Below are 24,131 nucleotides of genomic sequence, written 5' to 3' on the forward strand. Positions count from 1 at the left end.
GTATTCTACTTAGAAGCTTCATGAGAGTAAAGATGAACAACTATTCTTCTAGTGTGGTGGTTTCTAGATGTGAAGGTGCTTAGTATACTTGCAATGCATTAGGGGGGCATATCTGGTCATATCTCAGCTGACTGGTGGCATCTTCTTACCATATGATCATTCGTTTGCTGACCGTATAGAATTCACAGGTGAATTTAAGCACAAAATTCTAGCTTAACTGCTTAGAAGGTGCCTAAATTCCAAACATGGTTCCTCTTGGCCTTTATTCAGCTACTTTCAGACCCTGCAGGCACTTCCATTTTCTGTCAGTCAAATTCTTCAACCTAAATGTAAGAAATCTCAGCCTAGTCCTGGTCTGCTTCTCTCATCTGATCTAGCAAGAGTTTTTGGAGTGCTTCTCACCTCCATCCAGCGTCAGCCTCACCTCCATCCCTGGAAAGGTGATGGAACAGCTCCTCCTGAAGGTCATCACTAAGCATGTGGAGGACAAGAAGGTGATCAGGAGTAGTCAGCACGGATTCACCCAAGGGAAATCATGCTTGACCCACCTGAGAGCCTTCTCTGATGGAATGACTGCCTGGGTAGATGAGGGCAGAGCAGTGGATGTTGTCTACCTGGACTTCAGCAAGGCTTTTGACACTGTCTCCCATCACATCCTCCTAGGTAAGCTCAGGAAGTGTGGGCTAGATGAGTGGAGGGTGAGGTGGATTGAGAACTGGCTGGATGGCCGAGCTCGGAGGGTTGTGGTCAGTGGCGCAGAGTCAAGGTGGAGGCCTGTGGCTAGTGGTGTCCCCCAGGGGTCAGTCCTGGATCCAGTCTTGTTCAATATATTCATCCATGACCTGGAGGAAGGGACAGAGTGCACCCTCAGCAAGTTTGCTGATGATACAGAACTGGGAGGAGTGGCTGACACACCAGAAGACTGTGCTGCCCTTCAGAGGGACCCGGACAGGCTGGAGAGGTGGGCGGAGAGGAACCTCCTGAAGTTCAACCAAGGCAAGTGCAGGGTCCTGCACCTAGGGAGAAACAACCCCATGCACCAGTGCAGGCTGGGGGCTGACCTGCTGCAAAGCAGCTCTGCCGAGAAGGACCTGGGAGTGCTGGTGGACAACAAGTTAAGCATGAGCCAGCAGTGTGCCCTTGTGGCCAAGAAGCCCAGTGGGATCCCGGGGTGCATGAGGCAGAGTGTTGGCAGCAGGTGGAGGGAGGTGATCCTGCCCCTCTCCTCAGCCCTGGGGAGGCCTCCCCTGGAGTACTGTGTCCAGTGCTGGGCTCCCCAGTACAAGAGAGAAGTGGCACTGCTGGAGAGAGTCCAGCGGAGGGCTACCAAGGTGATTAGAGGGCTGGAGCATCTCTCCTATGAAGAAAGACTGCAAGAGCTGGGCCTGTTCAGCCTGGAGAAGAGAAGATTGAGAGGGGATCTCATCAACGTGTACAAGTATCTGAAGGGGGAGTGTCAAGAGGATGAGGCCAGTCTGTTCTCCGTGGTGCCCAGCAACAGGACAAGAGGCAATGGGCAGAAACTGAACCACAGGCAGTTCCATCTGAACCTGAGAAAAAACTTCTGGACTGTGAGGGTGACAGAGCATTGGAACAGGTTGCCCAGAGAGGTGGTGGAGTCTCCTTCCCTGGAGATATTCAAAACCCGTCTGGATGTGATCCTGGGCAATATGTTCTAGAGGACCCTGCTTGAGCAGGGAGGTTGGACTAGATGATCTCCAGAGGTCCCTTCCAACTTAAATGATTCTGTGATTCTGTGATTCTACTAACGAGCTGCCCCAGTAGTAGAAGCACTTCCACCTTTTTGCCTTAGATCATATGCAGCTCCATTCTCCCTTTCCTGCTGAACAGTGGGTAAAGCTCTTATCTGGAATATGAGAAGAATGGACTGAGTTCCATCCTCTGATGAAAAAGTCTTTGAATATTCCACATATTTAGATGTGAATAACATAAATGCTAGGCAGTAGAGTACTCTGAGATCCAGTTGGATCGTGTGAATAATAAACTGCAGTGAGTAATTGCAACTTTACTAGGTCAGAGAGAGAGAATGAATGAATTAGCAGACTCTTAGGTCAGGTGTTCCCATGGCAGTGGGAAACATCTCACCTGTGCTTGTTCTTGACTGTATGACTATGTTGCATAAAGGCTTTAGCTGTGGGAGAGAAATATGGAATACCTCCCTCTTTACTCACAGCTCTCCCAGGCTTTACACTGCAAAATACTGATTTTGCCGTAGGCTATCTCAGAACTTCTGATACTCCTGTAGCGTAATAGTTATCTAGGAGGTAAGAAACACTGCTTCCAGTTCTTACAGACAAAGGAAGGGATTTCAAACTCACATTCTTCTATTCTGCTATTTCTCCTAGCTGCTATACTGCTGGGGGAAAGGGTACCATGACTGTAGTGTGTGAATTTAGTACAGTCCTGGCTCTGAAATAGAGCTCAAGGTGACAAACTCTGGTCAAAGATCATCATTTCCCTTTAGTATGGAGTCCTGGGAAGAGGACTCAGATAATATTTCCTCTAGTTTACTTATAACCCTCATGGCTTTTGAGGATACAGTTCACAGGGTTTTAGACCTCCCTACATATTTTGAAAGGATACTAGGATTTTTACTTTTGAGGCAGTGGAGTTCATTAGGGCATGTGGAAAAGTAATGCTTGATTACATCACTTCAGGTCCCATTCTGAATATCAGTCTTGTAGGAACCTAATTCCCATTGATTCAGATGAGACTAGGTACTTTTTAAAAACTTAGCTCTGTGACCTTAGGTTACATTCACCTCAGGGCAGGGACCTGCTATTTCATCTGGCTACAGAGCAATATCCATTCCTTGAGTTTACAATAATAGTGAGTGTAATAGCTTGGTCAGTGACTTAATATCAATTTAAATACAAATTTTAGCACCTGGCCTAGAAGTATTCATTTCTTCTTCTGTGTTTCCTCTCTACGAAGATTGTTACGCTTGTCAGTCTGGTGAGCAAAAGCTTCATCACTGTCTCCCTCCAATGGTTAACTTTGGTAATTTCTTTTGCTGAAGGAAAAAGAAACCCAAAGATGTTATAGCACCAACTATATATTAATTTTTTTCCAAACTGATGAGTAGAGTGAGATATTGGGAATTTTAGAAGTCAAATACTCATTAGAACATGCAGGCATTTCTAAAGAATGACTTCCATTTATCTTACAAATATCTGTTTGCATGCCATAGAATCACAGAATTTAATCAGAGAATCACTGTGGCTGGAAGGGACTTCAGGAACTGTCTCTAGCCCAGCCTCCTGCTCCAAGTAGGGCCAGCCCTGTAGTCACACCAGGTGGCTCAGGGCTTTGTCTTGTTGGGTCTGGAAAACCTCTAAGGATGGAGACGGCACAATCTTGCCAGGCAACCTGCTCCACTGCCTGCCCCTGTCCTCATGGGTAGAATGTTTCTCCTTATGCCCAGTTTGAACCTCTCTTTTTGCAACTTATGCCTGTAGTCTCTTGGTCTCCCAACATGCCTCACTGGGAAGAGCCTGGCTCCAACTTCTCAACCACCTCCCTGCTGCTGTCGGGCCCCTGAAGTTGTCTCTTCCTCAGACTAACTAGCCCTGGTCCCTCAGCCTTTCCTCACAGGGCAAGTGCTCCAGCCCTCAGCCACCCTGGAGGCCCTCCAACAAACCTGCTCCAGTTTATTGATGCCTTTACTGGGAGGGCCAAAAGTGGATGCAGTAGCTTGATGTCGTCCAGTGAGTGCTGAGTAGAGGGGGATAGTCACTTCTCTCAGTTTATTGGCTGTGCTTCTATTAAAACCACATAAAAATACCTTAGAAGACCTCATCACACTTTTTTCCCTTTCTAAGATAAGCAGCGAGAAGTCTTTCTCAGCTCCCAACATTCAGATGAAGACAGCTGGTAGCTGGGCCTCTCTGATGGCCCAATGCCAGGTGAGAAGTGTGTCTCTTCCTGCAGTGCCTGGGGGGCAGAAAGCCTAGCATGTCAGCTCTAGTCAGTTATGGACCCCTTCCTTTCGGGGATGCAGAAGACGTGTGCCAGGGTAGACACTTTTACTCAGAGCATGTATCTTTTTACTGAAAATGTGGAAAATATGAATATAACTCAGCTGAGAACACAGATCACACAAGTCAAGGTCAGGTCTTGCTGTGGTTTCACTGTTTCCCAGTAGCAGTCGCAAGAATTTCCATGCTTTTTTGATTTGATTTTCATTTGGAAAGTATGCAAATGGCTATTTTCATTGCTTGTGCCGGCTTAGTCAGAAACTCATGCCCAGGGACACGGGCATTTTCCAGCATTTTCATAAGTAGTGAAACTATCATAACTCATTCAAGAGATGCTAAATCAGAGAGAAGATTTAACAGCATAGCTGTGAAACAGGCCAGTATGGCAGAGTTACTGGTTGTTGTGATATGATAGGTGGCACCGGGAGGCCTGTATGAGCTAGTAAAAGAAGTGTTATTGGACTCCAAAGCATCCTTATTAGTATATGCAAATTTTCCTCTTGCTACTGATACCTTCTTCTCCCAATATCTTGGCAGGGTATAATGCATAACATGCTAATCTGGTAAATAATAAACCACCAAAAGTAACACATTTCAAATGGTGAAATACTTCCTGAAAAGAAAACAAAAATTTGAATATTGTGTTCACTGTAAAAATTTAGAAATGATTTCAAAGACTATACTCACATAAAGAATTTGTAACTTATTCAGGGGACTGAAGCTGTGTTTGTGCATGTGTGTGTATATGCATTATGAGTAAGATATACGCAGTAACATTTGAAGGATTATTTATTCACAAAATATAATGTGATGAAAGAAATTTTTCGGAAGCACCTCTGAGAAGATGCTCAGCCCTAGCAACCATCACTGAGACAGGAGCATTACTCCAGCTGTCTCTAGCAGAGAGCCATGATCTACAAGATACTCAAACTACAACAAATTTTAAAATTTAAATATACAGAAGCAGAGAAAGAAAAGAAAAAAAATCACTGCAGGTAGAGCCAAAGCAAGGCATTTTGGTGCCCATGGTATAATATCAGTGAGGTTTGCTTCTCTACCTATCCTCGGGGAACATCAATGCAACTGAAGAACCATAAGACTTTGCTGGGGACTCCTGATGGTCTGACATATATGGGGAGCCAATCTTTGCAGCTTTCTGTTTGTCAGAAGAAAGCTAAAGACTTCATGCGCAGTTCCTTAATGTCCGTAACTTATGGAGGTTAGGATCCTTTAGAGAGCTGCCAGCCAGGGAGCCAGCCATGACAGGCAATAAGTCAGAGCTAGGCTTGCCTGTAGGCTTTCCCCAATACCCAACACAAGGACTATCCCTACTGTGACATGCAAACTTTGGAGATGGTTCCTCTTCATTTGCACCCATAGAAAGTTTATTTACTTGTGACAAAGGTAGAGGTAAAACAGTCTATCCTCTGATTGCTCCAAACTATGATCCTCTGTCTGCCAACCCAAGATGATGCCTCAGGGCATATACAAAAAACAGGTGTGACAGAGCCATGTATCTATTTCTTGCAGGCACATTTCATGAACTAAATGCTGGTTTTCCTCCTGTTATTTTTATGTCCTCATTCTTTTGATATTGTTGATATTGTCACATTTTCCCCAACCTTCTCTATGACATGCCAAAGTCCTAGAGAGACAAAAAAGCCAAATCAAAATAATCTGTCATTTATATTTTTTGTGGTATGAAGATCTGTTTCCCAGTGTTTCACTGTAATATAATATTGTTCAAACACCTTGACATTTCAAGATTACATTATTTTACACATACATACACCTAATTAATGAACAAATGAGTATATTCAAATGAAAAAAATAGATTGCAATGTTAACTGAGCAGCAAACACTCCTTTAATGCTCATCCTTAATAAAAGAATTTTTTTCCTAGTATTAACTACCATTATCACTGTCCTGATAAAATATAAATAATAATGCGACACTCCAATTGTATGTCAACAACCTGAGAAATTGTGAGCAAGTGTGTATCAAGACAGAAACCTTGTAGGAGGATGAATGATACTATATACTCAGAAAGAAAAGAGATAGCTGTCCAAAGGTCATAGAAAAGGGCGACATCTTCAGGTGAGGAGATTCCCATAAAATTCAAGCTGGGACCAGTATTTCCTAGGTCTATGGTCTTCCCCCTCTTGTACGTTTCCTCTCGGTCTGAATTGCTGCCTAATAACTTTCCCTAACAAATTTTCATACTTAGCAGCCTAAACTGCATGAAAGTAAAAACTACAGACATATTCTCAGCAAGAACCCTCAATTTCTAACTTTTAAAATGCTGTTGCTCCTTTTCTCTGAAGTAATCTGATTCCATGTTCTTCTTTGGTATCTTTTAATGAAAAACAGAAGGGATTACATATCTAACCAAAAAACACTAATGGTATTTTTCCCACTGACAGAAAAGTTGCTAAAAAGTGTGTGGTGAGTCAATGTGTTACAGTCCTATGTGTACCCTGATCTATCTTCTTTCCATCACTTCTGCTGTTCACTGTTGCTTACATTTTTAATTGCTCTGGCCTGAGACCCTGTCCGATGCCTCTAAGTTTCAGCACAATAGGATTTCAACCCCGAAAATTGTCTTAGCATGTTCCCTTAACTGAAATACGTTATAAAATGATTTTTCAAAGAAGCAGAGAAAATGGGAAAAGAGCTGAAAGAGAAATATAAGCAGTTAAAGGTCTGTATGAGTCCTTCCACGGACAGCTCTGAAACACATTACAGCACATAGTGTTCTCTACGGCAGGATCCCATGGACATACAACAGAGTAAATATTTATTTCACAGATTTGGACCCAGTGGTGGAACATAAACATTTTGCATGTTGCCTGTAGCACATTATCACAGATGCAATATCGCATTTCTCAAGAATCAGTCGCATAGCACACACTTGGTACTGAAATCCAGCCTAGGCAAAGAAAAATAATGCTTTGTATTTCAATGATAATTCAAATGTAAGTATAGGTGTATCCTCCAGCAGCCTGTTGCAGAGCTCTGAGTAATTTGATCGCTGGCCAATCACATCAGTATTGTACTGTTTACGGTCCGTTCCTTGCATTCGTAGTCAGACCTGGAGCCAGCTCTATTTGGACAGTTCAAGTGAACTGGGTGTTCTTGGCCAAGGAGCGGGTGTTTTTCCACAGTTGGGACAGGAAGGACTCAAGTGGGTACTCGTGAATGCAAGGAAAACTGGATAGGCTTCTTTAGCTGGAAGGAGGTAACTTTTGGTCAGTGGTAAGCTGACAGTGGAGGAAGAGCTATATGCACATGTCTTTCAGGGAAGAAATGAAAGAAATCCTGGCAGTGACCATACTCATTTTTCCACTGAAAAAATCTGCTAGTTCACATGCCACCTGGAGGTCTTACTGAGAGGCATAAGGCATTTGTAGTCTTGTGTCTTGCCAGAGATGTTTCCACATAGGGGGATGATATCAGATGGGATCTCTAAAAAGATCTGAGATGCAAAGGAGTGTGTGATTTTTTACGTCAAATGGCATAGCAACCAATCCATTTACTCTTTTTTTCCAGTAATTAGATGCAGTGCCTCCCTACCCACAACAAAGCACTTTAACAAACCTCTTGCAGTATCAAGTAACTGAAACATGTTCTGTCTTTGGCCACAAGAAGCATTCATTGTATAACCTGAAGCAAAATATCTTACTGATCTTAGCAAAAAAGTTATTCAACCCACTCTAAACTTGAGTGTACAGTGGACTCTGTAAAAACATGTGGCATGAACTGCATAAGCTGACTACAAATGGAATTATGTTTGTTCTTAAATTGTTGTATTTAAATTGCTTCAAATGATTCTTCTTGTTACAATACAACAAAACAAAGGAACTGCTTAAAATTTTGTTTTCCATGGGTCAAGTTGCCCTCACTTCTTCTCTTTCTTGGACTAAACAGCCTTGTGCTAGTTTTTGCAGTCTTTCATGCTATGACATAGCTCACCAGTTTAGCATCTCTCCTTAGAATCTTTTCAGCTTCTACAAAATACTTTGATGTGAATTGATCATTTCAGACACAGCCAAATAGACTGTGTATTTCCGTGCTGAAATGGGAGTTGTAACAAAGCTAGCTCAATCCTATTATTGAGTCACTTTAATTCTGGCCTCACTGGTGGTACTCACAGCATAAAATAAGGCAAACTTGCTAGCTGCTCTACCTTGTTGTCTCACTTCCATGATGCTAAACTTTTCTGTTACTTAGAACTGGCCAGAAACAAACCACCCTTCTCATCTGCATGTCCCACATCCCAGAAATTCTAGAGAAAGGCATTAAAAGACTAACTGTGTCCACATTAAAATGCTCCTGTTGTGTGGGAATTTCCCAGAAGGAATATTAGGGCAATATTAAAGACCCTAGGTGTTGATGCAGGCAGACTGAAAGGCCTTGAGTGAGGCCCAGAACCTGGCTCTCTACTTGCTTGATGGTGCTGAAAGCCCAAGGAAGAATTTCATCAAACTCATACCCATTGCTTACATACCTAAGATCCTGTGGATTGAAAGAATAAAAAGAAAAAAACACTGTTCCTTGTTGAGACGATGTCTTTCTTGAGGCATCAGTACTAAAACTTGGATTAAAGCCGTGTAATATAAGCATGAGTTAGGGGCTGCCTTCCTTAGGCTACTGGCGATGGAGGGTAATAAGACCCGAAGATAATTCAGCACATCTGGAATCTGAGTCACCTTTTTGGAACTCCTCTTCCTACTGACTATAAAGGAAATCTAATACAGCTTCTGCAGCTCTTCACTGTCCTCTGTCACTTTTACCACCTTGAATAACTTGGTATCATCAGTAAACTTTCTCACCTCACCTCTCAGTCCCTTTTCAGAGCATTTCTGTATATGCTGGAAAACACAGAGCCCGGGGGAGAAGCTTGAGGAACTCTATTAATGAAGTCTTCTGTTGTGAGAAGTTTGCACAGCTCTGCAGATTTTTTTAACCTTTTTTGTCCTATAGAGAGGCTGAAGTTAAGTACTCGGTGATGACTTGTAAGACTGGTTATTCCACCCTTCCAGGAAACAATCACTGATAGGGATTGCGGGGACTGCAGGGATGCGACAAGGAAGGCTAAGGCCCAGTTGGAATTAAATCTGGCAAGAGAAGTCAAGGACAACAAGAAGGGGTTCTTCAAATACATCAATAGCAAAAGGAAGACTAGGGACAATGTCGGCCTGCTGCTGAATGGGGCGGGTGCCCTGGTAGCGAAGGATACAGAGAAGGCAGAGTTGCTGAATGCTGCCTTTGCTTCCGTCTTCACTGCCAAGGCCAGCCCTCAGGAATTCTGGACCCTGGGGACAAGAGAGGAAGGCTGGAGAAAGGAAGACTCTCCCTTGGTCGAGGAGGATCAGGTTAGAGATCTTTTGTCCAAACCTGACATCCACAAATCCATGGGCCCCCAATGGGATGCACCCACGAGTGCGGAGGGAGCTGGCGGATGTTATCGCTAGGCCACTCTCCATCATCTTTGAAAGGTCCTGGAGATCAGGAGAGGTGCCTGGAAGAAAGCCAGTGTCACCCCGGTCTTCCAAAAGGGCAAGAAGGAGGAGCCAGGAAACTGCAGGTCTCTCAGCCTCACCTCCATCCCTGGCAAGGTGATGGAACAGCTCCTCCTGGAGGTCCTCACTAAGCATGTGGAGGACAAGAAGGTGATCAGGAGTAGTCAGCACGGATTCACCCAAGGGAAATCATGCTTGACCAATCTGATAGCCCTCTCTGATGGAATGACTGCCTGGGTAGATGAGGGCAGAGCAGTGGATGTTGTCTACCTGGACTTCAGCAAGGCTTTTGACACTGTCTCCCATCACATCCTCCTAGGTAAGCTCAGGAAGTGTGGGCTAGATGAGTGGAGGGTGAGGTGGATTGAGAACTGGCTGGATGGCCGAGCTCAGAGGGTTGTGGTCAGTGGCGCAGAGTCAAGGTGGAGGCCTGTGGCTAGTGGTGTCCCCCAGGGGTCAGTCCTGGGTCCAGTCTTGTTCAATGGATTCCTCCATGACCTGGAGGAAGGCACAGAGTGCACCCTCAGCAAGTTTGCTGATGATACAGAACTGGGAGGAGTGGCTGACACACCAGAAGGCTGTGCTGCCCTTCAGAGGGACCCGGACAGGCTGGAGAGGTGGGCGGAGAGGAACCTCCTGAAGTTCAACCAAGGCAAGTGCAGGGTCCTGCACCTAGGGAGAAACAACCCCATGCACCAGTGCAGGCTGGGGGCTGACCTGCTGCAAAGCAGCTCTGCCGAGAAGGACCTGGGAGTGCTGGTGGACAACAAGTTAAGCATGAGCCAGCAGTGTGCCCTTGTGGCCAAGAAGCCCAGTGGGATCCCGGGGTGCATGAGGCAGAGTGTTGGCAGCAGGTGGAGGGAGGTGATCCTGCCCCTCTCCTCAGCCCTGGGGAGGCCTCCCCTGGAGTACAGTGTCCAGTGCTGGGCTCCCCAGTACAAGAGAGAAGTGGCACTCCTGGAGAGAGTCCAGCGGAGGGCTACCAAGATGATTAGAGGGCTGGAGCATCTCTCCTATGAAGGAAGACTGCAAGAGCTGGGCCTGTTCAGCCTGGAGAAGAGAAGATTGAGAGGGGATCTCATCAACGTGTATAAGTATCTGAAGGGGGAGTGTCAAGAGGATGAGGCCAGTCTGTTCTCCGTGGTGCCCAGCAACAGGACAAGAGGCAATGGGCAGAAACTGAACCACAGGAAGTTCCACCTAAACCTGAGGAAAAACTTCTGGACTGTGAGGGTGACAGAGCACTGGAGCAGGTTACCCAGAGAGGCAGTGGAATCTCCTTCGCTGGAGATATTCAAAACCTGTCTGGATGTGATCCTGGGCAATATGTTCTAGAGGACCCTGCTTGAGCAGGGAGGTTGGACTAGATGATCTCCAGAGGTCCCTTCCAACCTAAACGATTCTGTGATTCTGTGATAGTATCTAAAAATATGGATCTCATTCATGTCTCAGTGCAACATTTGACCAATTAGCACAGTCACTGGAGTATCCCACTACAATAACGTGTTGTGCCCTCGCTGTATGTCTGATCTCCCCTTGCATAGCGTAGTAAGTACTGCCATTCAGGTCAGGCAGACAGTTATACAGACCCCATACTACATCCTTCCTATTTAGACCTGAATTTCAATCCACACAGATCAAATGAGTTCTGTGGTATGATATGTGGTTATTTTGTTAATTTGAGTTAACTCTAGGTTTTCTATGACAAATAGTGCTACTCTACCACCAGCACATTTTATTCTATATTTTCTGTATATTCTTTGTTTGTATTACATTGTCTAATCAAACGTATTCCTACCACAGAGTTCCCAGTATGACAGTGTCTTCATTTAGGGCTAAACAGTGCAGTTTCCCCATCTCATCTTTTAGCCTTTTTATGCTTGTGCAAAAGTATGCCTGCCATTGCTCTGGTTCTCTATTTCAATGGCACTGTGCTTTCCACTTCATGTTTGATTGCCTTCATCCGCTCACTGAGAATGTTACTGTGGAAGTCCTTGCTTTCAATAGCCTGAACTTTGGATCCATAGCGTATCTCCCACCCTTTGCTATAACAACAGTACCCACATGGATCACTGTTGCAGAATTGTTGCCAGCACTTCCTACAAGCCCACCCAAGCACTTTGTGAGGTCTATCAACTGAGCAACAGGATGAAAGATAAGAGGATTTTGTCCTTAAAATGCAAACTGCTTTCTAATTAAAAAAAGATACTGAAAGGATACAGTTGCATCTAACATTATAGATAAACATAAACAAAGTGATTTTCTAATGCGTTCTCCAAACATTTTCACTTTGCAGTCAGTGCTCTATAAGCTGCAGAGATATTGCTACTCCCTTCTCTACAATGTCAGGACCATATGATATTTGTCCAGTTGTTCAAAGAGAACTCAGTTGTGAACTTGCAGAACTATTAATTATAGTATATAAACATATCATTTTAAAAAAAATCACAATCAGAACTAACTTTCTTCCGAAAGAAAGTTTTAAAATAAGTTTCTTAAAAACATTAAAATAGGAGCTTTTAAAATAGGTTCCAGGACCAAGGCAAAGAGATACAGACCAAGATGCCTGGTTACCATAACAGATGAATTACCGGGTTATCATGAACAGAAGAAAAAAACTGTAATAGAGAATGATCTTAGTAATTCATGCATGAATATGATATTGCGTGGGAGGAGGGGACATGGCTTCCCCAATACTTCACAAATGTGTTAGAGTCCTCTGAAGAACTGAGCACGATCAAGCTTTTATAGGTGACCAAAGATATGCAAGAACTTCTAGGTGAAAATTGAGTGAGTGGACAGGCTAGATAGGTGGAATGAGAATGAGAGAGACTTATAGAGTCGTGAATAGTGCAGCAAATGTAAATAAGGAATTATATTTAGATTATATAGGCTGTTTTTAAAGGCTATAAGTACCAGTAGTCCTCATGAAACTGAGTCAGAATTGTGGTTTCTCAAAATATCTGACTATAGGAGTAAAATTTTCAAAAATTACTGATGTTCCTCCTTGCTTGTATTTTTGAGTATACAGTTTGGGTCAAATAACACGTGCTTGTCAAAAGTCCAGAGCATCAAATTCTCCTTAAAATAAATGGAGTGAGAAAAGGGTCAGTTACTCAGTTCTTTGGACAATGAGTACGAAGATCATCGGAAACTGTCGTGTCAAAACTCATAAAGGCAAAGTCTTGAGACTATTTTGTTGTGATTGTTTTTCGTTGCTGGTTTTAAATGTTGATGCCTCAGATTATCCATCTGGCAAAGAATCATAATTTACTTGTTAAATATACCCTTGAGACATAGATTTGGAATATCATAGATGCTCCAAGTGTTGTTATAAAGTTGTTCTTTGAAAAACTTCTATGCCTTGTCACAGATGTGATCATACGTTCACTTTAGTGAGCTTAAATGGTATACATTTTGATGTGCATTAAAATAAATTGTTTCTGCAGCAAAGTTGTGATTAACAGCAAAGACAAAGATAAGAGCTAAAGCTCCAATTTATATTGGGTTAAACCAGTTTTAAGATCACAGACTTTCTGGGTAAGCTCAGACACAGACTGAACATCTTAACTTGGTCTACCTCCCTGTGCTCCAGGGGCACAAGAAGAGTTCACGAAACTTCAAGGAAGCAAGGAGTGATTCAGACTGTCTATTATTCAGAGCCTGTCAGATATGCCAGTTCTCTCTTTTCTCTGTCTCTCAACAAAACTCTAGTCCTCAGTTCAGGGCCTTACTGGTCAAACTATTTGTGTATTACTGTTCTTACAGTAAGTCAGTTGTTTGGGGCCACGTTGTGATATACGTTGAGAAAAATAGAGTTTTGCAGATAAGTAAAACTATAAGTTCTTTAACATGTGTGTGCATGTATGTCTGCATCCAGGAAAGGAGATTGTAGGTGTGGGTGTGTATGGAGAGAGAGAGAGATCATTTTGTAGTGATTAAAATTTGCTGTTAGGCCAGGTACTGTACAAAATAAATATTTTTACCATCAGACTGCTTTTCCCCCTTTTTTTTCCCCCCAAACCGTGGCTTGAAGAAAATAGGAAGTTAAAATCCCTCTTTTTTCCTCATATTATACCAGCATGCTAGCCTTTTCCTAGGTCATCCTATCAATTTTACTGATTGTTCAGCCCACTGTGATCTGCGTAAGTTGTTTCAGCAGTTGTGTACCAACAGCAAACATTCGCCTTTCGCCTTCCTGTGCCACTGAGCTCCTCTCTTTACGCAGGAGCTCCTGGCCAGCTGCCACAGACAGTAGACTCACCATCTTGACTCGGTCATATTTATTAACTCAGTCTAGATAAACACAGCTGATCAGCAGCAGGCAGTGTACCTTACTCAGCTATTTTTCCTGACAAACTCCAGTCATAGTGCCCAGCTGTCTTATTGACTTGAAGGGTTACTATTTCAATAAAACTCTGGAGGAAGAACTAGTGGCGGTAAGTGAGAAGTATGCAAACATAAAATTCCAAAATAAGCCTTCTGAAGTTTTAAAACTCCTAGGAAATAACCTTTTCCAGTTCAACTGAAGTAAGCATAAATTAACAGATACGGGCTTAACTAATTTGCAGGTTCCAGTGGAAAGTGACATTTCTTGGCCTGCACAAAGCAAGGAAAGTATATGTGTTTAAAGATGGGAAAATATTACAGCCAAAAGGGCATAAGTGTCTTCAGGGAAGCTGATGAATTGCCTGAGAATTGCATGAACTGAAAGCTAATGTATGAACATTTAGTAAGCATGTAAAACCAGTTCGTAACAAATTTCCTTGAACTTAACTTCTGCCACACTTCACGCTTCTGCTTTCATCTTAAAGATGCAAGACGTCTTGCATCAAGGCTGGAGCTATATAAAAAATGAATGCTAACGATGGACACAGAGCTCAGGTACCTGGGAGGGCTGCTGCTTGCAAGAGGGCATCCTGGCAGCCAGTTACCACTGGCGTGATACTTGTGTTCAGCAGTTCTTGGCAGGGGAAGGCAGAGATGTATGAAGCTGAAGTTTCCAAAAGGCAATTCTTAAGTATCAGAATGTCCACTGAGCACAATGATTAGATAGATGTAGTCACCTAGTCTATCTGCTGTTTAACTTTCTGTCTGTGGGCTCAACTACTCTTTTTTTTTTTTTTTTTTGCATTTTCTGATTTATATTTTAGTCTCGTTGAATGCTGAAATTCTCTGAGCAGGGAGTATTAAGCCTCTGTTAAATATGCCCTGAAAGAGGAGAATTATTCTGATGGGCAAGGGTAGGAGAACTCTAGTTACTACCATGGATCCATTGTGGGAGGAAGGAGAATGGAGTCTTTTCACTACTGACAGCTGTAACATAAAACTTTATTAGTTTTATTGTGTTTGATTAAAATAGTTCTGAGCTGGGCTCTATAAAGGAATCAAGGCTACCCTTTGCCCCTGGTTTTCACGCTGAATAGGACTCTTCTTCCAGTAATTGCACCTCTGATGTCATAAGCTGGATTTTATTCTAGATGTAATGCCCACTCTTACTTCTTTCATAACAATCTGCTGCATGGTTATAGGCACAGAGATGAGAGAGCCTATGTGTCCAGTTATTTACCCACCAGAGCATGGGACTGAGAACAGAAAAAGAAGATGAGTGGGAAGCAGTCCAAATTCCAGTCTTATTAACCAAATAACATTACAGAACTGGGTAAAATATTTCCTTTTATCTTTGAACCTGCTGCCTTTGCTTTGGAGTCAACTGCAAGCTAGCTTTATTTTTATGATCAAGCCTTTGGGTTGTGGAATAAGGAAGGAGCCCACTGCCCTTGCTCCTTGCTGGCAGGGGAGCTGAGGGAACGCTCTTTCCAGGACAGGCAATGGGTGGGTCAGGTGGATTTACCCGTAGCATGCGCACCTCAAAAATTCCTCATTTTCCACTGTGATGTTATTTGAGCAAGCACAAACCTTTTCCATGGAAGGAATGACACAATAGAAACAATATGTAATATTTTCCAGGTAAGGTTTCCCTCTGCTACTATCTTAAAAATGAAAGTGATAATACATTTTTAGCATTTACCCTGTTCTATAATAAATTTATCGAGCTAATTCAGAATTTCAGAGTTTGTTTTTTCACATCATAAAAATTGTTGACTTGTTGACTATACAACTTACAAGGGAACTAAGAATAACATATGCAGTAAAGTCTGGCTAAGTGTGTAAGAAACCTGAGGAAAATATTGAATTTCAAGTTCTTGGTAGTTCTCACTTCTAATAATCACAATTCAGAAAAATCTTTTAAATTCTTCCATGAGTGATCAAAACATTGAAAAAAAAGAAGATCATAGTTAAATGGTATGTTGTGTTGGCGTCTTAAGTGAGGTGCACAAGTGCACTACTCTATCTTAGCTACTGCTGTATCTCACCATGGGGCATGAGTTAGAAGTTCTTAAAGGCAAAAATTAGTATTGAAGAAAAAAGGTAAAAAAGAACAGCAACAATCTTTATTGAATTATTCAGCTTTCCAGCACTATTGTAAGACAGCTTAGCAGCATCAATTACTATTAAAGTTTCTCTGTCTTTTCCCATTTACAGACCCTGCTCTCAGTTGAGTATAGTTTTCTGAACTCTCTTCATCTGGACAAAATTTTCCATGCCTAGTGTCTGCTTTAGGCTGCATTATTTATGGAAAACTTCAGCCAGAATGATTCACTTCCAAGTAAGACGTTGGTTAAAAATACATTGTTTTTCAAACAGTAAAAACATTCTGGTTACTTTTCCCTCGAGAGATTCAAGCACCCTTTTCAACCGAAACACAGTCTAGAAATGTGGCATGGCGTGAAGGCTGAAGGGAAAGGGGTGTGCAGGCAGCGCGAGGGGACTTAGAGCATGGTCTCCTCGTATATCTGCAATGTATCAGCAGTTCCCTCCGACCTCTCACGGGACTCCGGCCAGCGGAAACGTGTTGTGTAGTCATGCATCTTTTCCCACTCGTCCCTACCTGCTGCTCCTGTGCAGATCCACACGGGAGCTGACAACTTCCTACTGCTGCAAGTTAGCTGGTCTTTGGTAAAGCTCTTGTTTTGGAAATGCAACCACAGAGCATACAAGGGACTCATAAATCCACGCGGGCACCACGTGCAGTGCTGCCTGTCACAGCTGCTGGCTCTGGACACTGGGGGAGCAGGGGCGACCTGTAGCTGCAGCTGCCGTTTACAACCACCTGTGCCAGGAAGGGAGCCGCCAGCTCCCTGCCCTTACAGTTCCTTGGTTTGTGCAAACCGTTATGGCCAAAACTTGCAAATGCTTCTCTCTCCTTGCCCAGGAGGGACTGCTTTCAGCTGCTGAATTGCTGTCCTCTGGGAAGAGCAGCCTGCAATTCTGTGCAGGCAAGCTTCCTCTGGCTTTGCAAGCCTCCGTGCACCCTCCTGAAACATGCAGCGCAGCACTACTGCTGCCTTTCGGGGAAAGGGTGGAGATCTATGCCTTATACCGACGTGTTCTGGCTGCGCGTGTGACACAGTCAGCGTGGTAGCACTTAGTGGAAGCTCCCTGTGATTTCCTTCTGTTGTTGTTATTTTTAAAGAGAAAATTGCAGAAAAAAAAAGATATTTTTAAAGAAAGAGCATCGCCCAAGCTGCAAAGTTAGGCACTGGGGGGTTGGTTCCCTCCCAGGTGTACCTTGTGATACAGTCTGTAACCACGCGCTGTGTTTCCTGCAAGATCTCTGCCTCGTTCATTGTAGAGAACAGACAGTGGGAAATATTTTATGAACAGCATCAATAGCTGGCTGGCAGCTTTTAAGCAATGTAAGCCCGGGAAAAGATAACGTTGTTAAGCTGTGTGATGAAGGCTCCTCTCCGCACCAGGGGGGCACAAGGAGACCGGGGGGGGTCCCCAAAGCCCCATCAGTGCAGCAGGGCCTGGCCAGCCCCCCGGGGTGTCCCAGAGACACCTGGCCACGGCTGGGAGCAGCTGCTGCCACGACCTGGGGGAGCTCATGCTGGGAGCTGAAACACCCCTGCTCACCCCGTGCTGCCCGAAAAGTCACATGCACAGCGGCTGCTGGGAGCCGGGGGACCGCAAAGGCATTTTCTGCAGCACGGGAGTTAATTCTGCCCTGGTGCCACAAGATGGCAGGGCCTTAATTTTCAACTTCTGTTTTATACTTCTATTTTATTTATTTTGTTTTCTTTCATTTCGTTTTGGGGCTGTATCACGCTCTCACCTACTGTTGTTTGCATGATTTCTATCTGACAAGCTTAAACAAGGAGTTTAAACTCGGCTCTTTGAGTGATGACGTTTGCTCTGTATAGTGTTTTTGCTTTAACCTAGGGTAGGTTAAGTACTTTTAAAAATAACACAGTTTTACCAGCATAACCCTTGATGTGAGCCCCTTGCCCGATGTCAGCCTCCTTTCCACGCTGCCATCTGCACCTGTACAAGGCGCTAAGTCAGTAGGAGATTAACCAGGCTGGGACTGAGGATGAATTTTAATGTGTGCCTGCAGTTTGAGCCCCCCTGCTCCTTTCTTTTGTTACTACTGAGCTCTACCCCTTGGCTGAGAGGGCAAACAGCAGGGTTTCACCACAGGCATCCAAGAGTATTTTATTCCATCCACTCCAGTTCCTTGTTAGAAGAGGGTTGTTTTTTTTTTTTTTTCCCCAGCCTATGAAGTGTTCATTTTAGCATTAAAAAGCTTTGCACTGATATCACATGCAAATCTCTCAGGAGGCAGCAGAGAGTGCTGTTCAATAAGCAGTTATTTTTTATGTCTGATTCTTTTTTTTATTTATTTTATTTTTGTGCAAAATTGCAGAGGGGGACATAAAAGAAGACAAAAGAGTCACTTGACTCCCTTTGTTCATTAGAAGGAGCCCTCCATCCTCTGCCAAATAGGTGGTACGTTACCTATGAGCCAAAAAAAAGACATGGGCATCTTGGATTGTACAAGCCTTGCACTTCACTGTGTGCTTGGTAAGTCCATTTCTCCTACCTGGGTATCTATCTATCTCAGCTGCACATTGTTTAAAGGCTAGCAATGGAAATACAGGGCCAGATCCATAGCTGGATGCAGGAAGGGTGATAATTATCTGCTACTAAGACCAGAATTTAAACCTTTAAAATTCCTCCTCAACTGTTATCTAACTCTGCAGGCAGTTAAGCTCCTCCACATTCAGAAGCGCCCAAGTTGTGGTAAATGGGCCAAACAAGCAAAATAATAGTCCTATTTCTTTATACCAGTCAAAGTACATGTATTTCATTCTTAGGAGACAAAAGCAAATGGAAAACCTTAGTGGTAAACGGAAGCTCTACAAGGATCAAACTTGTGTTAAAGGTGATGAGGTAGCTAAAGAGTGGGAAAATTCTAGGGCCACAGAAAAGGAATAAAGGGAGGACAGTAATGGCACCGAGCAAAACTGGAGAAAGGAAGTTGCAGCAGCTGCAAAGAGCAAAACAGGTGGTACGTAAACCTGAATAAATGAAGTTAACACCAAGTCCAGCAAATACTGATTGAAGGAGAACTGTCTTATTTTTCCTGCTTATGCAGAATTAGAACACTGTCAGTTTTGCTGCAATGCATTAGATGAGACATTCGTAATGAAAATGAAACTTTGGAGAGGACACTGAACAGAAGGGTCTGTCTATGCTCTCTGCCAGGGCTGAGTGTGATTAATGAATTTAATACGTATATTTTCCATATTAAATGTTTTCCTTGACTTGCAGTTTCCAAAATTTCTGACCTATTGCCATGTGATACAAATACTCAAACTATGTATTCTGTAAAAACACAAATATATGTAGAGACATTCTATGAATCCGTATTAAAAAACAGAAAAGAATAATTTCTGAGTATCAGTTTTGACAAAGGAATACTAGTCCTTTTACACAGTTCTGGTTATGAACAAGTTCCTTGCAAAAATACACCTATAGAAAAAAGAAGTACTTAGAAAAGATGTGTTTTATCTTTCTATATGCAAGGGAAGGTTCTTGTCTGATTCCCAGACTATCCCCCTGCCAATACAGGAATGTTCTGTAAAGCAGATATTTTGTATTTTGTCAAATTTAAGGTTACTTTTCCCACACAATGAAGCTCTCCCAGGACTTCACTTCAGAGGTGAACAGGCAATTTAAGGGATTTCATAACCAAGAATTCTTGGCTACTAACTGTGTTCACCCTTCCATACTTCTGATTTGTCTGATTGTCCCAAAAGTTCCTTTACTAATTCCTTCTCCTTTTCTGGAGATACACTTCCTATAGATTTCTCTCTGTGGGAGCTGGGTATCCAGCTCCAACAGACGTGTCTGAACAGATTTATCCACCACCACCCTGCGAGGCATGGAGGATGCATCACTCCAACTGCACACAAGCCTTCTGATGAGGACTGAGTCCAGGACTCCTAAGCTCGGGTTCAGTGCATTAGGTATGAATCCAGATGTTCTCACCTGTATGCCCTTCAAATAAGCAGAGATTTCCCACATAGAGATTATCCCTCTTCCCCCTACCTCTCAACTCTTCCCCCCCGCTCCCTAAAAGCACTAACATTTAGTGGTATATTCAGCTGGATGTAGCTAATTCTTAAAAAAAAAAAATCCCTTTAGGGGATGCTGTCTGGTGTCTGCAGTGCTGTTCTTTGCTTTCTGATCTGCTTTTCCACATCTTTCCAGCCCTGAAGGGCCAAATCCTCTGGCGCTGAAGGACAAGGGAGACTCAGATAACCCTACAGTGGATTTGTGTCACTTTATGTGAGCGGTGAATCCAGCCTCTCAAGTCTAAAAATGTGTCCAGGTTCAGTAGGTGAATTTCAATTCCCCCAGAGACCCACAGTCTGGAAATAGCTTACCTCAGATTTATTGTTTGATGCAACAAACAATGGCCAACACTTGAGCAGATTTTATGGCTTTCACGGCATTTTGCAAACTCACAGCTTGATGTCTAATAGACATCAATACTGTCTAATAGATAGCATTTATAGGGTTTGCTATATTCCCCAGAAATGCTTCCAAGTGCAGCAGATTACAATTAGCACAGGTTATGAAGAAGTTTTTAAATCCTATCCTTTTAAATATCTTAATACTTCCTCTGATAATAATCCAGTCTGCCAATCTTAAGACAACCAGAAGAAAAGAAAAATATACTGCACAACTTGTCCTTTTAGACCTGAGAGCAGAACCTGTCAGTAAAGCCAACAGGACACTCACAGAAATGCTATGCATATTGACCAGATCAGTATTTTAAAGTATTTTCTCTTATATTGACAGTCTGTGCTTAAATAAACCTGAAAGCCATTTGAGACTGTCACATTACCTTCAAAAAGTGAGACTTTTCCCAGCATCGTGTCAAGCTGTAAGAACTTTTTATTGTCAGTTTCCTTGGCTAGGTTAGAGGAAAGAAGCAGCTTTTTGAGTTTAGTAAGGTTTCCTTTCAAGAGATTAGAAATTGGCAATGAAAAAAGTACTGTATTTTTCTTAAAAGTCACTGCAAACAGGAAGGTCCATGAATGGTTAAATAATGACAATGTGCTGAGGGAATGGTTGCTCGGGCCTACAAAACTACAGGACAAAGTAAATTTTTTTGCTATGCTACTTTTCTATAAGGGAATTGTAAACCATCTGTAATGAGGCTGCCTGGTGGTTAATTAGTGAGGGAACCATATTCAGCTCCTAGCCAGCTTGCTTTCTAGGGCGGGAGAAGCTGGAAGCATTTACAAGGTGATATATGTAACCTATGGGAGACATAAACAGGACCGGAGAGAGCAGTCACACAAAAGGCAATTTACTTTTCCAGTTACTCTCTGAATCTCCAGGAGTATTTATAAAGTCTGTTTGTGTTTAATAATAAGAGTTTTCTGTCTCTCAGGGCTCACCTCAACCCTACAGTGAAGCCCTTTGTTAGTGAAATTGCAATGTGTTCTCCTAGGTTAGATGTGATGTCTCAAATTCAATGTTACATGATTCTCCTGCATGCAGAGTAGTTGGCAAACATAAAAAGAAACATTTGCTTAAAGTAAACATCTTGTTAGTATGATCTTGTGGAAAATTTTCCTTCGTATGAAATATTGGCGGGGAGAGTTGCCTCTCTGGGAGGACCCATGTTCTGCGCTGTCCTCCTCTGCTATAAAGAGCAACGAGAGACCTCAGATGACTTGAAGCCAGAAAGAGGGAATGACATTTGGCCTCATTTAAGGAGGTCTGACATCTCCCAAGTAAAATCAACAGTATTTGGGGATGCACAGCAACCAGGAAAAAAGGGGCTATTGTCTTTGTTATCACAGGAGGTACAAAAAAAAAAAAAAAGTTATAAAAGCACCTGAGGTTTAAAACACAAGACATAAGCTGTAAGTTGAATGAAAAATATGTCCCATAGCATATACCATATCTTTTCAACGATTAAAAGCTTGTGATATTTCAAGGTAGACAGTCCTAAGATGAGCAAGATCGGAACCCCCTCTCCCAGAAAGCATGCTCTGCAAGCTAAAACATTCGCAATATTTATCAGCTTGGTTAATCATCTATATGCTGTCTCTAACATAATAAGAGCTGATTCCTATAGTTTCATCTGGACAAGAACTTAATAATTAAAACACATAATAGAAATAATTTAATTCAAATAAAATTAAATAGAAGTAGTTAAATTCTAAGAAGTGAGGAGATGAAAGCTGTTGCCCATCCTAGCTAACAAAAGCCCTTCTCTGTCTTTCCTGGACTCTTCTAATCAAGGGAACAAGCATAGAATTGAACAACGATTTTATTCTGAGGAAGCGGTGATAAGGAAGTTGCTGCCATCTGAGACTGTAACATTATCTCTTGCAAACTCCCAGCATACCAGCCTTCCTTCTTCTGAAGTCATTTATTTACACTATTAGGGTTGGTTTTGTTTTAATTAAAAAGATGCCTATTTAATTCAACATGCCTCCTTAAAAATGTTATCATCAACACTGTTTAAACCTCACTAATTTTAAAAGGACACTTCAACGAGCATTGAATCAGCCGCTTCTGACCATTCATCAACCTTCTTAATCATGCACCGTCTAAAGTACGTTGTAAGAAAGGTTTTGTTTTTAAGGCAGGTTTTCACAGTGTACTCATCATTTTCCCTATATATAAGAGTAACTAACCTCCTTTACACTGTTAAAACATCATGCTTTCTTTTTCCCATTAAATTCAGCGGAGTCCTGCTATTTAAAATCCTTTCAATATGTTGACAATGCAGCTATACAGTTTCTTCAGTTCAGAGTTCCTGCCACGTTTTAAAATGCAGTTCTACTAAACTTTGTGTATGCTTTTTAAAAACAAGGAAACATATCTCACCTAGTCCTTATCAGTTTCACTGAGATTCAAAGAAATTTGCAGAGCAGCCTTGAAAAAAACGGCAGGCACAGTCACTTCTAACTCTCCTCCCCATGGCCCCATGGCCAAAAGCAGCAGAGACTCGGAAGACCCCTACGTGCAGACACAGAAGCCATCACTGAAGTAATAAACAGCAGGTAGCCATCAGTGCTGCAAAGACTGGAAAGGCAGGGCACGGAGAAGGACAGATGTTGCAGGACTGAACAGTTGACTCAGTTGCCTGGAAAAAGCTTCAAGCTCTCTTTATATTGTTACAGCTGTCATAGGCAGTCTTGAAAGTTGGCAGATTTAGCTTAGAAACTGGAGGCATGAGTTACCATTCTTCTATGCCTTCTGCAGTTACATGAACCAGGGCAAAGCAGACATAAAAACAATTATGTTAATGACGGCATTTAAAAATCACTTTTCACCATTTAATGTTATACTATACAGGAGAAAATGGCCCTCAATGAGCATTACCTCATGTAGATTTATTTTATGTTGAAAGACAACAGGATGAATAGGAGAAGCAATTGCAAATTTAGCACAGAAAAGCTATGGTACCTGTAAAAAAATTACAGTGCAACTGAAAATGCTTTTCAACATTGAAGTCTGTGTACATAATGTAAACCAAGCGAGTAATGGGAAGGACCATATCTGGTTAGGTGGAATAGCTCTAGTGGGGATAGGTGTAATTTTTACTCACTGGTTTGGAAAAACTTCTTTAAAGTTTTGGAAAAACTTTAGCATGTCATCTTCTGAGTAGGATGTGATAAATCTCAGAACCAGACTATAAATCACATTTTTAGACATCTTAAATAATCTTATATTCACCTGATATCTCACAGCTGTCATGCAAACCAGAACTACTGGACAAATAACAATTCAGTTTTGGAAAATATTGGAAGTTTCAACATCTTGTTTTTGTCACAATAGAGACCAGAATAAAAGGGTTTTTTTACCTTCATAAAACAAGAAGAACTCACTGGACTAAATAGCTCTGTAGCTATTGAGTGACAGAAGATCAACTTTCTACTTTTGCTAGCTTTGATGTATGAACATAAACCGTGTTCATACCTGTATCCCAGGTGAGTGCTGAAGGCACTGTGTTTTAAATTTGGTTTCTCTTACCCAGTGAATAACTGATAGTTTGTGCAGTATAGCTAGACAGGCAGAAAGGGAAGAAAGCGAGAGAGCAGACCTACGTAACTAATTCTTCTTCATCCTTTAATGCAGAGCAGCCTTTAATTTTTATATTTACAAAACAGTTGACTTAATAGAAAGTTCAAGTTTTGGAAATGAACCAACATTTTCAACAAACAATAATATA

At 42.3% G+C, this 24,131-nt stretch overlaps 1 long non-coding RNA gene across 2 annotated transcripts in view; it reads right to left on the minus strand.

Annotated features, from left to right (window-relative positions):
* LOC104153123 (uncharacterized) overlaps nucleotides 1–22,985 on the minus strand; it is a 101,753-nt gene extending 78,768 nt beyond the window's left edge. For both annotated transcript variants that reach the window (XR_696158.2, XR_011140207.1), the window contains exon 1: nucleotides 22,784–22,985. This is a non-coding gene — a long non-coding RNA (uncharacterized lncRNA). The remainder of the gene's footprint in view (nucleotides 1–22,783) is intronic.
* Between the last annotated feature and the right edge of the window lie 1,146 nt (nucleotides 22,986–24,131).

Source organism: Struthio camelus, chromosome 3 (assembly GCF_040807025.1).
Source record: "Struthio camelus isolate bStrCam1 chromosome 3, bStrCam1.hap1, whole genome shotgun sequence".
Lineage (NCBI taxonomy): Eukaryota > Metazoa > Chordata > Aves > Struthioniformes > Struthionidae > Struthio > Struthio camelus.